This window comes from Labeo rohita, unplaced genomic scaffold, assembly GCF_022985175.1.
Source record: "Labeo rohita strain BAU-BD-2019 unplaced genomic scaffold, IGBB_LRoh.1.0 scaffold_229, whole genome shotgun sequence".
Lineage (NCBI taxonomy): Eukaryota > Metazoa > Chordata > Actinopteri > Cypriniformes > Cyprinidae > Labeo > Labeo rohita.
The window spans coordinates 1-16,465 of NW_026128539.1; the positions used below are offsets into that span (position 1 = coordinate 1).

The window sequence follows — 16,465 nt, forward strand, 5'->3', positions numbered from 1 at the left end:
AGCTGTAACATGACTTGACACTGGAGGTACAACTGTGATTCGACTTGACAGAGGAAATACAGCTGTAGCTTGACTTGACTTAGGAAGAACAGCTTTAACTTGCCTTGACACAGGAAATACAGCTTGAACTTGACTTGACCCTGGAAACACAGTTGTAGCTTGACTTGACACTGGAAATACAATGATGACTCGACTTGACAGAGGAGATACAGCTATAGCTTGACTTGACTTAGGAAAAGCAGCTCTGACTTGACTTGACGCAGGAAACACAGCTCTAACTTGACTTGACACAGGAATGACTGCTGTAATCTTGCTTGACTCTGGAGTGACAGCCATATCTTGACTAGACTCCGTGCCCCGGCGTGGCCTCCATTTTGTGACACCCTCACAAAAAAAGTCTATAAGTGCACAATCTGGCAAATCTGAATGATGAGCAACAGACAAATATTCCTGGATGTAGCCCTCCAGCGATCGGGTGCCCTGCTGGAGGGCTAATAACTGTCTTGTGGTGTCCGTACCTGTTCCTTGTCCGGACAAAAAGTTGCTGTATCCTTTTGTGGCCGAGTATTCTGTAACAGAGTGACGAGAGACGAGCAGATCCATCTGCATACTTTTATTAATGGGACGGGACATAGACATGGTTAAGGCAGGCAGGGTCAAACAATGGCAGTCAGGTATGTGGACGGCGAGAGAAGGAGTAATCATAACACAGGCGAGGGTCAATCCAGCAGCGAACGTTATCCGTATGGGCGAGGCAGTAGAGTGGTCAGACAGGCGAGAGTTCCAATAGGCAGACAGCGAGACAGACTTAACGATGTGTGACAGGAAGACCGGGGCTTTTATACTGTCTCTGATTGGTGCAAGTGATAAGAGCAGTGGCTGAGTGTAGTGCGAGAGTCTGGGTGCAAAATAAGGTGAGAGCGACATCTGGTGGTGAGTGGTCCGCAGTTCACCGACCAGATCCGTAACAAGGACATACAACCACACACTCACTCGCAAATTTAAAAGAAAATATCAGATGGCCTTTAGCAGCTTTTATATTAGTATATTTGTAATCATGCCTTTTGTGTACTTTCAGTATTTACCTTAATTCCATACTGTGATTTTATTTTTGTGTTATATATCTTATTATTTTGTATGTTTTGTATAATATGTTGGTACCTTTTACGTTGTTCTGCACTAAAATAATTATTTTGCTCTTTTTTTCATCTATTGTACTGAACCAATATGAATCCATTAAACTACAACAACACAGTTTCAATTCAATTCAATTCAATTCAAATTTATTTGTATAGCGCTTTTCACGATACATATCGTTGCAAAGCAGCTTTACACCAAATTGACATTTTTACTATATATGTAGTAGTAGCTTGATGTACATATGGTAGAGATGTCTGGTAAAGATCAATTAATGACGTAATCAAACAGACAAAGAACACTATAAATTTGTAGCAGAATTTGGTAGTGCTGTATGTTTTCAGGGTTGGCATCAGGGTTGGCATCATCTGAAGTCCTCTGAGGGGTTGGCATCATCTTTTCTTAAGTGTTCTGGATCCACACTGGAGCTTGTGAATTCCTAGTTACCATGGGATGTCAATCCCATGGCAAAAACAGAGAACAAATAGGAACATAATTAGCGTAGCTGCTGTTCAAACTAAGAAAAGGAAGGTTTGTTAAACCAGAGCTAAAAGATTAAAATGAACATTTGATCAGATATAGCTGCAGAAAAAGTTTATGAGATGCATTATTTGAATGCTTGGCTAAAAAGATGTGTCTTTAATCTAGATTTAAATAGAGAGAGTGTGTCTGAACCCCGAACGTTATCAGGAAGGCTGTTCCAGAGTTTGGGTGCCAAATGTGAAAAAGCTCTACCTCCTTTAGTGGACTTTGCTATCCTAGGTACTACCAACAGTCCAGAGTTTTGTGACCTTAGGGAGCGTGATGGATTGTAGCGTGGTAGAAGACTAGTTAGGTACGCAGGAGCTAAACCGTTCAGTGCCTTATAGGTAAGAAGTGCGATTTTGTAGCTGATGCGGAACCTAATAGGCAGCCAGTGCAGAGACTTTAAAATTGGGGTAATATGATCATATTTTCTTGACCTGGTAAGGACTCTAGCAGCTGCATTTTGGACTATCTGTAGCTTGTTTATTGAAGATGCAGGACAACCACCTAATAGTGCATTACAATAGTCCAGTCTAGAGGTCATGAATGCGTGAACTAGCTTTTCTGCATCAGAAACAGGTAACATGTTTCGCAGCTTGGCAATGTTTCTAAGATGGAAGAATGCTGTTTTTGTAACATGAGAAATATGATTTTCAAAAGACAAGTTGCTGTCTAATATAACACCCAGGCTTTTGACTTTAGTGGAAGTAACAGTAACAGTACATCCGTCTAGTTGTAAATTGTAAGTCAAAAGATTCTGTGTATTGTTTTTAGGTCCAATAAGTAATATCTCTGTCTTATCTGAATTTAATAGCAGAAAATTGTTGGTCATCCAATCTTTTACATTTTTAACGCACTCTGTTAACTTTGATAATTCAGAAGTTTCATCTGGTCTTGTTGAGATATATAGTTGAGTATCATCAGCATAACAATGGAAACTAATCCCGTGTTTTCTAATAATATTACCAAGGGGCAGCATGTATATTGAAAATAGTAGAGGACCTAGAACAGATCCTTGTGGCACTCCATACTTTACTGGTGATAACTGAGATGACTCCCCATTTAAATAAACAAAGTGGTAGCGATCAGACAGGTAGGATCTAAACCATTTTAAAGCCTGCCCTTGGATACCTGCATAATTTTGTAGTCGATCTATTAGTATGTCATGATCTATAGTGTCAAACGCAGCACTAAGATCAAGTAAAACTAGCAATGAGATGCAGCCTTGGTCTGACGCAAGAAGCAAGTCATTAGTGATTTTAACAAGTGAGTTTCTGTGCTGTGATGGGGCCTGAAGCCTGACTGAAATTCTTCATAGATATTATTTTTTTGCAAGAATGAGCACAGTTGAGCAGATATAACTTTCTCTAAAATTTTAGACATAAATGGAAGATTAGAAATGGGTCTATAATTTGCCAGTTCACTAGGGTCTAGCTGTGGTTTCTTAATAAGAGGCTTAATAACCGCCAGCTTGAATGGTTTAGGGACGTGACCTAAAGATAACGATGAGTTGATAATATTGAGAAGCGGTTCTTCTGCCACAGGTAACAATTCTTTTAGTAATTTAGTGGGTACGGGATCTAATAGGCATGTTGTTGGTTTAGACACAGTGATGAGTTTATTTAACTCTTCCTGTCCTATAGCGGTAAAGTACTGCAGTTTTTCTTTGGGTGCGACGAAAGAAGTTGACATATTAGATGCAGTATAATCTACATTGGTTATTGTATTTCTGATGTTATCTATTTTATCAGTGAAGAAATTCATAAAGTCATTGCTATTAAACTGTAAAGGAATATTTAGCTCAGGTGGTGTCTGGTTATTTGTTAATCTAGCCACTGTGCTAAATAAAAACCTTGGATTGTTTTGGTTATTTTCTATGAGTTCGCGGAAATGCTCAGCCCTAGCAGCTTTTAAAGCCTGTCTGTATCTGGACATACAGTTTTTCCATGCAATTCTAAAAACTTCCAAGTTAGTTTTTCTCCATTTGCGCTCAAGATTGCGAGTTTCTTTTTTGAGGGATTGGGTATTACTATTGTACCATGGTGCAATACGTTTTTCTCTAACTTTTTTCAATTTGATGGGGGCAACAGCTTCTAACGTATCGGAGAAGATGGTGCCCATATTGCTAGTCATTTTGTCTAGATCCTGTGTATTAAGGGGTACACAGAGCAGTTGAGATAAATCAGGCAGGTTATTTGTGAATCTATCTTTGGTGGCTGGAACAATAGTTCTGCCAAGACGATAACGCGGAGCCCTACAGTTAATATCAGTGATACGCAGCATGCACGATACAAGGAAATGGTCAGAAACATCATCACTTTGAGGTACAATATCTATATCAGTAAGATCAATTCCATGCGATATAATTAAATCTAGCGTATGATTAAAACGATGAGTGGGCCCAGTGACATTTTGCTTAACTCCAAAAGAGTTTATTAGGTCAGTAAACGCAAGTCCTAACGCATCATTTGTATTATCAACGTGAATGTTAAAATCTCCGACAATTAGCACTTTATCAAAATTAACCAATAGTTCCGAAAGGAATTCTGCAAATTCTTTTAGGAAATCTGTATATGGCCCTGGCGGTCTATACACAGTAGCTAAAACAAGAGATAGGAGAGATTTCTTTTGCATATCTGGCAGAGTAACATTAAGCAAAAGTATTTCAAATGAATTAAACCTGTATCCTGTTTTCTGAGTAACATTGAAAATATCACTATATATTGTTGCAACACCACCACCACGACCACTCTGACGGGGCTCATGCTTATAGTAGTAGTTTAGTGGAGTAGACTCATTTAGACTAATATAATCATTAGGTTTTAGCCAGGTTTCAGTTAAGCAGAGTACATCAAAACTATTATCTGTGATCATTTCATTCACAATAACTGCTTTGGGTGCAAGTGATCTAATGTTTAGGAGCCCAAGCTTTAAAAATGGTTTCTGTTCGTGTATTTTGCTTTTTCTGGTTTAATTACGATCAGATTTTTTCTAGATCCTACATTAAATTTACGTTTTGACCTCACTATTCGAGGAACAGACACAGTCTTTATAGATTGGACAGTGCAACTACTATCATTTAAGCGTTCAGAACAAAAGCCATCGTAGCAATCATTTGAGAATGTACTTACTAGTCAAATGGAGCGTAGCGTCCTGGAGATGTTGTCCGACAGCAGCTCCGCTCCGACTCTGCTGGGGTGCAGGCCATCAGCACGGAAAAGCCTAGGACGCTCCCAGAAAAGATTCCAATTATTAACAAAGAGCAGTTTCTGTTCTTTACACCATGTCAATAACCATTCATTTAGAGCAAGAAGTCTACTGAACCTTTCGTGCCCACGTCGATACGTGGGAAGGGGTCCTGACACGATGATCCTCGTCGTGGGCGACGTGCTGCGAACCGTCTCGATCAGGCTGCTGAAGTCCCTCTTCAGAACCTCCGTCTGCCGCAGCCTGGTGTCGTTCACCCCGCGTGCAGGACGATCGCGCGCCGACGCTCTCGCCGTCCTTCAGGATCGCGGGTATCTGCGCAGAAACATCGAGAACGCGAGCACCAGGAAAACAGTGGGTGTGGACTTTACCTTTAGCTAAAGTAGCACGTACGTACCGGACAATGGAGTCTCCGACGATCACAGCGTCGCGTTCCGTCTCGCGGAGGGGAGCGAAGCGGTTCCGGGTGGAGATCTCGAAGACCGGAGGCGGCGGCGGAGGGGGCGAGGTCCTCGGCCGGGGCCTGGCTCGCGTCTTCCGCTGCTGCTGCACCCAGGGTCCGTGGTGTCCCGGCGCCGGAGTGAAGGACATCTGGGAAGATCGCGTCCAGGGTGCACGGGAGCTGTGCAGAGAAGCACACGGAGTAGAGGTGGTCAGAGTGTTAGTATCACGCTGTATACTCACCCGGGAGGACTCCAGAGCGGCCCTCCGCTCTCTCAGCTCCGTCTGCCGCACCAACAGCTCCTGGATCTGCTTCTCCACGGCCTCCAGCTCGAGCTGCAACGAGTGCAGCTCGAACGTGTCCTCACCTGCACTCAAAGGTGGACACAAATTCGCCATTAAGCAAAGTAACAGTGAGTAAACAATGGAAATGTGTGTAAGCAGTGTGTAAACAATGCAAGCAGGATTAGCGGCAACCACGCTGGTGCTGCTAACGGGCTATAAGCTAGCGACTCCGGAAATCAAAACAAAACTAGTGATAACAAAGCAATCCGGATGTTTTAGTTGTAGAATACAATAGGGGGTATATTCACACGTTATAAGAAACAAGAATGATTGTGTATAAAATTGATTTTGAATTGAAAAACAGACAATAAGAAATTAACTCGACGGAGCTCAAACTCTAAGCGTGCAACCGCAACAAACGGGAAGTGACGTCACATATAAAATAGTCCTTCTCATGTTTCCACTAAAGGTTTTAAACCAACTGCAAATAATATATCTGTATATGATATATCTCTACATTTAATTTGCAGTTGGTTTGATTAATTCAGCTGAAGTTGTGTTCAGATTAATGGTTCAGTGCTGTATATTAAAAAATAATAATAATAATAATCAGACAAATAAGCTTTGTGCATCATGCAGAATAATATTCAGAGTATATTCATATTTGATCTTTAGATCAAATGTTGTTCAAGTTTAATGGTTTTAAATGGGTTCAGTACTGGATAAAAATCAGGTTAATAATCTGAAAAACAAGCCTTGTGTATTATAGGGAATAATATTCTAAGATTTTTACAGTTGGTTTATCTTAAACAGTGGCAGAGTTAGATACAGTACATTAAACATATCAAAAATATGGTATCAGTACCATATATAAAATTAATAAAGGCATAATAAGAAAAAAAAATACATAAATAAATTAAAAAAATAAAAGGCAAATTCCAAAAATGGGAGTATTGTGCAATAACAAGGATTTTTTTTCTTTTGTGTTTTTTTTTCTTTTCTTTTGTCATGTAGTTAAGTTGTTTAAATAAAATTGTTATATATAAAATAACAATTTTGTATAAATACTGCATTTGCTGTTTTCCTTCTTGTTGTTCTCTGGCTGAAACACTTCTCTTTAAAGGGCGGATATTTATGTCTGAAATAGTTTGGGCTCAAAACATAACAGTCACAAAGAGTTTAATTGGCATGAAACCGAAAGTCAATGTGTTGTTCTTGTTTGCAGTAGCGTTGCATACTGTGCTGTAACATGCTGTAGTTCTGCTGTACTGGACAACGCTGGTAAAATGACGCTACCCTCTCGTGACGGTTTGCTCTGCTCACATGCTCTGATAATAATAGCTTTGTAGGACTATACATTATTTTGATAATTAGTCCAAAATAGTTCTGAACTGAATAAAAAATAATATATTAAGATGTAATATTTGTATATTTTCTGTCCAATTTTATTGTTACTTTCAATAAATGTGGTTATTTTATTGGCTTGTGATAATGTTTTATTCAGTATCATTAAAATTACTGAGTTAAATTAAAAAGTCTTACAAAATGTCTATATTATTTAATAAAATAATGAATAATTATTACAAAGCAGTTTCAGTTTCGGCTAAGAATTTTCATTTCTGTACATCCCTAGATTTTTATGTAAAAAGAAACGTTTTTAGGGTGATACAAGACCCCACTGTTAAATTATCTTGCTTATTATACGGCTACTTGCCACATGTAAATAATTTAACACAGAATATGAATTTCATCATATTTTATTACCTCAAGACGACTCGCAGTACCCGCTACAGCTGTCTGTAATCAGTTGTAGTGTTTTTTGTCATAAAATAACAATGTTACATAGTAAAAAAAAAAAAAAAAAACAGTACATAGTGAAGCTGCATGCTTTACTTTTAATGTTTCTACTCTAAAAGTGACTAGTTCCTTGTTTAGTTTTTTTCAGTAAATTGTCACACACTGAATTATAATAATTGTAATAATTATTACGTTTCAAATAATTCCTTCTGAAATTGTTTTTAGGTTTATGTGTAAATGAATGAGGGGGGGCTTGAATTTTTTTTATTCTGCAAAAGGGGGCCCGGCAGAAAAAGTTTGGGAACCACTGCTTTAAAGTAAGCAAACCTAAAACTGCTCATGGACAAATGAATTGTGTTCATGAATAAATCATTTATTGCGGTGGAACTTTGTGTTTGTAAACTATTTTGTATTATGTAAAGAGATCTTCGTACTTCTCTTGTTTCCTGATGTCCTTGAAGCAGCAACACTTTAAAGATGAAGAGACTGTGGTCTCAAAACAACATTCAAAATGGTCTTTTTTATTGGTGTACCTTCAGAAATAACAGCAAAATGCCCTACTTTTGTAAAATAAAGAAAACAAACAAAATGTGCTTTCCACAGACTTCTTCCTGTGGCGTGTCACAAAACTAAACAAAAACTTAGTGAATACTGCCTATTCCACACAAACATGAGAAATATATCTAGAAACTTTGAAGTGTATCATTTAAAGTGTTTGTGTATTGTAGTTTAAGATCATTTCAGATGATAAAAAAAACTGACTTGTAGCCCTAAAAATAGAGTTTAGCAAATTATTTAGCTAAACTTTGAAAACCCCTGTTCTTATGATGTATCTGAACTAATTTATGTTTTACAGCTCAAGGTAAAACAACAACAGCAGTGATTTCAGTCCACATCACAAACTCTCAGGATCATGAAACTACAAAATCACCAGAAACTACAGATCAAGGTGCTACTGATTAAACCATGATGATGTTATTGGTGATGCTCTAATTTTGACTCTAATAATCATCAATCCCTGACTGTGACTATCTCTTCTTTAGTGACAGTGATTTCTGTTTCTGTCGCTGCATTTGTTGTTTTTCTTCTTGTTGTTCTCTGGCTGATCTGCAGAAAAAGAGCTGGTGAGTTTCAGATTTCCTCCTTTCTAGAAATGAAAAACAGTGTAGATCTCACTTTAATGAAGAGCAAACAAACACATCAAGTTTAGATTGTGTGTATCATATAATGTGAATTATGTGACAATGAGATTCTCAAACAGAAGTTTATTCCTGTAATGTCAATCTCAAAAAGTGTTGAAGTCAAAGAACAATCGTTTCATTCATTTGAATGGTCTTGTAATCTTAATGTCATTAGCATTGTTAGCATCCAGTGTTTTGCATGCATGCTTTATCATAAATAGTCATATTATATGAGGCACATTATTTTTATTATTATTTTTTATTTTTTATTTTTTCCTCAGATAATAAAATGGGGACTTATGAATCAGTGGTGAGTTCAGTAATGGCAGTGATTTAGATTTGATTTATTTATTTAAAGCTCAATAAAGTGTTACTTTTTGCAGTTTTAACTCTTTGTTGTCTGAAGGTCAAAGGTGAGAATGAAGATAAAGTGACGTATGAAACAATCAACATGTCCATTCCTGCTGCTGCTAGAGACAATGTGAGTCAACGAAACATTCAACATTCAGTTCACTGTCTGTTCTAGAATGTGATTTACTGAAAGCTGTTGTATTATTGTACATATTACAGTGAGATATAATTCTGATCTGTGTTTTAAACGTTGTTCGCTGCACGTTTGCATGTATGTTTAGGAGCAGACAGATGATGTGACTTATTCTGAAGTCTCTTCTTCCAGTAAAAAGCCAGTAAAATCACTCAATGTGAGTAGCAACACATTCCCTTATTCTTCATCACAGCAGCTTCTCTCATCTATATGCTGCTGAAATGTAGTTCTGAATCTCAATCTCAGACAAATGAAGCTCATGCGCTAATAATAATGACATTGATGGAGAAAATCTGTGCTGTTCTTTCAGGATCATAATGATACAGTGACTTACGCTGCCATCAGATGAACAGAAAATGAGCCGCGGGATGAACTTTACACCTCTGTGAACAAGAACAAGAACAAATAAACATTAATGACACAGATCACTGCTGGAGCTCATCATATCAGCAGCAGACGGGACGTTTCTCCAGACGCTAATATTCACAACTCTGGTGTTTGGAAGAATTAGATATTTGTGTGAACAAACAAAACAATATATGGTCTTCTCCAGGTAATAATTAAAGTATATTAATGATACCGTGGTAAATGACAGCATTAATTACAGTACAGAAACGATAAATTATATTTTCTGCCTTATTCTGTGATAGAAATGGAAAAAGTGTTTGTTTTAGCATAAATTATTATACTGATTATACAATCATAACCATAAAATTGTCATTAGTAAAATATAGAACAAAAATACTATAGAAGACAAATTATTGTTTTGTCCAGCAGTGTATTTTATTTCTTAGCCAATTCAAAGTAAGAGATAAGAAAATTTTGTTTATAATTACTTTTAATTAATTAATTAATTAATTAATTAATTAATTAATTATTGTTATTATTATTATTATTATTATTATTATTATTATTATTACATTTGACATTTCTGTCCTCCTCACTGACAGACAATATCCTGTAACATAACTGAATATAAAAATTTATTCTTTATTTGGTAAAATATTTTGTGGCTCCACGTGAATTTATTCGGTGGAAAAGGGGCCAAAATGTCTCTTTTGGTGTTGAAGGTTGCAGACTCCTGAAATAATGCAATAATAGTTCATTTAACAACATTAGACGTAACACACAATCCTAATGTACACAACTAATCAGAAAAACAAAAAACAAACAAACAAACAAAAAAAAAAAATAAACTAAAAATAAACTGTTAGTTAAGGGAAAAAAAACATCCCATGTGAAATGTAATAGAGTGAATGTTATTTTGTGGTTATTCACTGTAAATTATAGGTTGTTTTTTCACTTCCACTAACAGAAAAAACATTACAGACTTTTACTGTTAAAACCATGGTCATTTTTTACAATGTGCTCTTGCTTTCAGCATGTATATTAGCTGTTTCTTTTCATGTAGACAGTAATTTGAGAATTATTTCAGTGTCTGTTTTGTTTTTATCAAATTTTTTGTATGTATAAAAAAATTGTCATGTTTTTTAAAAATTATTATTATTATTATTATTATTATTATTATTATTATTATTATTATTATTATTATTTTATTTTTCTTTTTTTTTTCATATGCTGGACACGATCTCTGTGTGTATGTCTGTCCACATCTGGTACGTTTTTAATGTGCCGCTTACTTTCTCTTTTTTGTTTTGAAACGGTGTGGCTTTAAAGGGCTTGTTTTTTTTGTGTTTTGCTCCTTTAATCATGTCAAATGCATGCACTTCACTTTCTTTTTTTTTGCTGATGCCATTATGTTTATTCTTTCCTTGTCAATCTCAGATGCTCTGCATATGTCTACGGCCTTTTGTAGAGTCAGACTTGGTTTCTCTTAGCAGTTTTTCTGTCTCACTTTTGTCTGTCACACTAAAAACAATTTTGTCTCTTATCATGTCATCCTCTGATGCACCAAATTCACAATGTTTGCTTTTTTGCCTGAGTTCTGTAACAAACGCATTAATCTGCATTGGCTCATGTATAATGCATGTCCAGAACTGATGTCTCTCAAACACCACATTCATTTTAGGTGTGCAGCAGTTTCTGAAAGCTTCCAAAATCTTCTCTACAGTCACTTCTTCTGGTGCTTCTTTTGTCAAAAGTATTGTAAATCTCTAGTGTCTCCTCATCTAGTGATGTTTTATTAACAAATTTCGGGAGGAGCACGCGCAGATAATTAACACGGCCAATTCACCATCAGTAATCACTCTCTCTAAGCAAGAGAGAATCCCTATAAATAACCAAGCAGTCTTACCTCCTCCATCTCTAGTCTTTTCAGCATTGGCAAGTCCATAAGCTTCAAAGTATGTCCGAGATAGAAATCGAGGATTATTCCTCGGATTTTCAGGATCCTGCTGCTCTTCCAGCCTCTGTCCAGGCCGCCGACCAGGCCGCCTCTCAGGCCACCAGCGCTCCGCAGGATCCTCCAATCGAGCCCGCGGCCCGTCGCGGGGCCGCAGGCCTTCCCGTGACGCCGCCGCCCGTACCTCTAGGCGCCGAACCACGCCATCTCCCCCACCTTCCAGGCGTCCGCCACCTTCCCCAGCGTCCTCTTACGCTTCAGCCCTCTCCTCCGCCCCAGCCAAGGCGAAATGGACCGTGGTCGGTCTCCGCCAGGCGCTCGCCAGCTCCGGCGTCATCATCCCGCGCCGATCGACAAAGGCGGACCTTCTCACCCTCTACGCTTCTCTGCAAGCAGGGGAGAACCCGGGTTCCGCTCCTCCCTCCAGAGCCTCGGGCGGAGCACGCACGAGCCGCTGCGCTCCTTCCCGACCATCCGAGCGGGAGCTCGCTGCTCATACCGGCGGAGAGCCGGTCTTCGCCTCCACAAGCCGCAATAGCGGCGCGAGCCCGCCCCCGCCGGCGGCTATTTCCCGTTCGCAGCTTTTGCCCCGCTGTTCCCCCAATCCCCTCCCCTTCCCATGGCCCGCAGCTCCGCTGTCTAGTCATAGTATGAGCATTCCCCCGCCAACAGCTCAAGCACCGGTGCCCCCCATACCTCCCCTCTTCCCTTCCCTTTCCTCTGCCCCAGGAGCTGTTCCCAGCGTGAGCCTGCCTTTTACCACGCACGCTCTAATGCCCGCCATTCCACCTCTCCTCCCTTCCCTTTCCTCAGCCCCAGGAGCCGTTCCCAGCGTGAGCCTGCCCCTTACCACGCACGCTCCAACGCCCGCTATTCCCCCTCTTTTCCCTCCTTTTTCTTCCTTCCCACAAAATGCCCACAGCGCGAGCATGCCCCCGCCAGCAGTCCCGGCAGCCTTCTTTCCTCCTCAGACCCGCCCCCCCTTCTCACTAGCCTCAGCCACGCCCCTTCCAGCCCCTCCAAACGCTCTTGCACTGGAACCGCCCCCCGTACCCAACTCCATCAGGACCCAAATTCTGGCAGGTGCAGACGTAGATCTTTTTTCTCTGCTATCTCCTATTTCTCCCTCACCCGCCGATCGCCAAATCAACTGCGGCGACTTCTCAGTCACCCTAAAAAATTCAGCACCCAGCCAATCACGAATATTGTCATTTGCCGAATTCACCATCGCTTTCACCCGTTACTCAGAAGTCATCTGTGCCACTTTTCCCCACAGGAGACGCGAGCTCAGCGACTATCTCACAATAGTCGCCGAGCTCGCACTGTCATACGGAGGTTCCCACTTTTATACCTACCATAAAATGTTCGCGGCCAAATGTGCCATCCGTGTAGCCCAGTGGAACCAGTGTCCTTACTGGGGGGCTTTGGACACTGAGCTCCATAACAGAGTGTTCCTGGGCTGCCGCAACATCTCCTGCGCAGTCTGCCGTTCTTTTTCCCACCCCACCATCACATGCCCTTTCATCAATCCATCCATTCCTCCCTGCCCCGAACCATCCCAACCCAAATCCACTAGCTACGTCCCGCGCCTCATGGATACCCCAGCCACCCCCACTCCCACATTTCGCTGCCGCCCACCTTCCACCGTCAGCCAGGTCTGCACCAGCTTTAACAGCGGCAGGTGCACGAGACAGCACTGCCAGTTCATGCACGTGTGCAACTTTTGCGGCGGGGCTCATGCCCGTCTGATTTGTCCAGTACAAAAAGCTGCAAATAAAAATTCAGAAAAATACTTATCGACCCCTGTGAATATTTCTCGTCTGTCTGTAGAATTGCTTCACCACCCTGACTCTCTTTTTACAGATTATGTTCTTTCAGGTCTCGCACACGGCTTCCACCCCGGTGTCGTAAGTCTCCCCTCCCAAAGTCTCATCTGCCCAAATCTCCACTCCGCTCTCACCGAACCCGAAATAGTCGACCTCCTCGTCAAAAAAGAAATAGACGCAAATTTCATGATCGGCCCCTATGCCGTCCCTCCCTTCCCCATTTTCCGGGTCAGCCCCATTGGTGTAGCCACTAGAAAATTCTCAGGCAAAAAACGCCTCATAATCGATCTCTCTTCCCCACATAATTCCCCGTTCCCGAGCATTAACAGTCTCATCCCGCTTGAAGAATTTTCTCTTCACTATCACGACGTTGACCAAGCCATCACCCTGATTAAAGATGCAGGCCGTGGTGCTTGGCTGGCAAAAGTCGACATTACTTCCGCCTTTAAAGTTATGCCCATCCACCCAGATTTTTGGCACTTATTCGGCATCCGCTGGAAGAACGAATTCTACTTCGCCGTCCGCCTCACGTTCGGCTGCCGAAGCAGCCCTCAAATTTTCGACACGTTGTCAGAGGCAATTTGCTGGATCCTCTCCAACAATTACAACATTCACTACCTGATCCACCTTCTAGACGATTTCCTAATTGTCTCGCCCCCAGACTCCGTCCCAGCGGCGCACCTCTTGACAATCCAAAAGCTTTTTTCAGAGCTCGGGATTCCCCTCGCCCAAGACAAAACCGAGGGTCCTAGCACTTCCATCGAATTTTTTGGGAAACTTAGATTCCCAAAAATTCCTGGCCTCCCTACCCAAAGAAAAAATTGACAGGACGATCGTGATAGCCTCCACTCTGTTAACCAACACTAGCTGTTCAAAACGCGAGCTGTTATCCATTCTAGGTCATCTAAATTTCGCGATGCGCATTATCCCACAAGGCCGCCCCTTCATCTCCCACCTCCTTGCATCCTCCGCCCACGCTCTAGAGGACCGTATTTCCATAACTGATTCGTGCCGCAACGAGCTCAGTCTGTGGATTTCCTTCCTCAAACAGTGGAACGGCTTATCCTTCTTTTACAGCAACCTGGTTTCTTCCCCAATCGATATCCAATTATATACCGACGCCGCCCCCTCCGTCGGTTTCGGAGGTTTTCTCCGAGGCCGCTGGTTCGCTTCTACCTGGCCCCCCGAGCTGGCAGATTTGCCACAACAGCTATCATCCTCAGCGCTATTCGAGCTTTATCCGTTAGTGGCCGCAGCCTCCCTATGGGGCAAAGAGTGGTCCGCCACCAGCATCGTCGTCCACTGCGACAACGAAGCTATCGTGCACTGCATTAACAAAGGTCGTTCCCATTCCCCCGCACTAATGCCTTTGTTAAGACGCTTGATTTGGATTTCGGCTTGTGACCAATTTATTATAACCGCAAAACACATTCCCGGGTCAAAGAACCAAATAGCTGACTCTCTCTCTCGTTTTGCCTTTCAGAAATTCAGATCGCTGGCACCAGAGGCGGACCCGCTCCCGACCCCGGTTCCTCCTTATTCAGAACTGATATTCCCGTAAACCACCCTCTGAGACCTCTCCTCGAAGCCTCCATTAATTCCATTCTCCAAGCTGTCTCCCCTAGGACACTCCAAGCCTACCTTACAGCATGGAAATGTTTTAAAGTATTCCACTCTGCCTATAATTTACCCTTCCCTGATTTTTCCCTGCTTGCTGTCACCTCATTTATCTCCCATCTCAACACCAATAAAAACCTCCAAGCCAGCTCCATTAAAGGATACCTAAGCGGAATCCAGTTTTTCCACAAACTGTTATATGGCTCGCCTTCACCCCATATAACCAATTCACAAACCTCCCTTCTCATTAAAGGTATCCAGAAAACCCAGCCCAACCGCCCAGACCCCAGACAACCTATTACCTTAAAAATTTTGACCAAATGCATCTCCACCCTCCGTAAAGGGTACCATTCCATCCATACTGCCCGCACATTAGACACCATGTTTATCCTGGCTTTCTTCGGTTTCCTCAGATGCTCTGAGCTCGCCATTACATCTGGCTTCAACCCAGCCATCCACCCAACTATCTCAGATCTAGCAGTGCTAGACGGGGAAACCATCTCTTACTTCATAAAGCAAAGTAAGACAGACCAAACAAAGAAAGGCCACTTCATTTATATCTTTAACCTCCAATCGTCCATCCAACCATTCCAAACCCTCCTAGCCTTCCTCCAGCTCAGAAAATCCCAATCCAAACTCCCTTCCGACCCCCTCTTTACAGACGATTTCAACCGCCCCGCCACTCGCTTCTGGTTCCAAAAGCACCTTAAGTCCGTCTTGCTTCTCTCTGGTACCCCAGCCGACAACTTTTCCAGCCATTCATTCCGAATAGGTGCAGCAACCACAGCCGCCCAAAAAGGCCTCTCCCAACAGCAGATCCAAGAGCTATATCCGATCAGATCGCTCCCTCATCAAGGAAGCCCACCAGACCCTAGTCGGCCGCCCCTTTTAATTCTAGTCCATTCTAGCCTATTTTCATCTCCAGATCCTCCACAGCAACCCCTTTTCATCTCCCTCCAACAACATCATATCCCCACTTCGACCATCCCCTCAGCATCCTACTCCAGTAGGAGCCTCTCGCTGCTTCCCCACACTGCCGTAGCAGTGCCCGCTCCCGCTGGAGCCCCCTCCCTCCCCCCTCTGTTCTCCCTACTGCCGCAGCAGTGCCCGCTCCCGCTGGAGCCCCCTCCCTCCCCCTCTGTTCTCCCTACTGCCGCAGCAGTGCCCGCTCCCGCTGGAGCCCCCTCCCTCCCCCTTTTTGTTCTCCCTACTGCCGCAGCAGTGCCCGCTCCCGCAGGAGCTTTATTCTCAGTCCCCCTCCGCCGCTTTTTCCATATTCTTTCCCAGCAGTGCCTGCAAGAGCTCCTCCGTATTTTCCCGTTTATGCACTACGACTACGTCCAGCATCCCTTCAGCCCAAGCTAAGCATTTTTTGGGGGGTTAATTGGCTGCTGTCCTGCAATTTATTAGCTTCTGGGGGAGTGCTTATTGGGTTCGGGCCAAATGCCGAGCTCGTACCCCTCTCCCTAGGCAGGGGGGGTGCCCCGGGTTCGGGAATGATTTCCGAGCTCGGAGCCCTCTCCCGGACAGCACGCCAAACACGCTTAATTTGTACTCTGTTTATTATTTGTAAGTGGGAACTCGTGAAGTGATGTTTTATTAA

The 16,465-nt window shown here is 42.2% G+C and overlaps 1 long non-coding RNA gene across 1 annotated transcript; it reads left to right on the top strand.

The window, feature by feature from the left end:
• Positions 1 to 8,245: 8,245 nt before the first annotated feature.
• LOC127159552 (uncharacterized) lies at positions 8,246 to 9,942 on the top strand. The gene is made up of 6 exons (XR_007826474.1): positions 8,246 to 8,341; positions 8,436 to 8,516; positions 8,855 to 8,883; positions 8,980 to 9,054; positions 9,206 to 9,274; positions 9,428 to 9,942. It is a non-coding gene; the product is annotated as an uncharacterized LOC127159552 (long non-coding RNA).
• Positions 9,943 to 16,465: the final 6,523 nt, after the last annotated feature.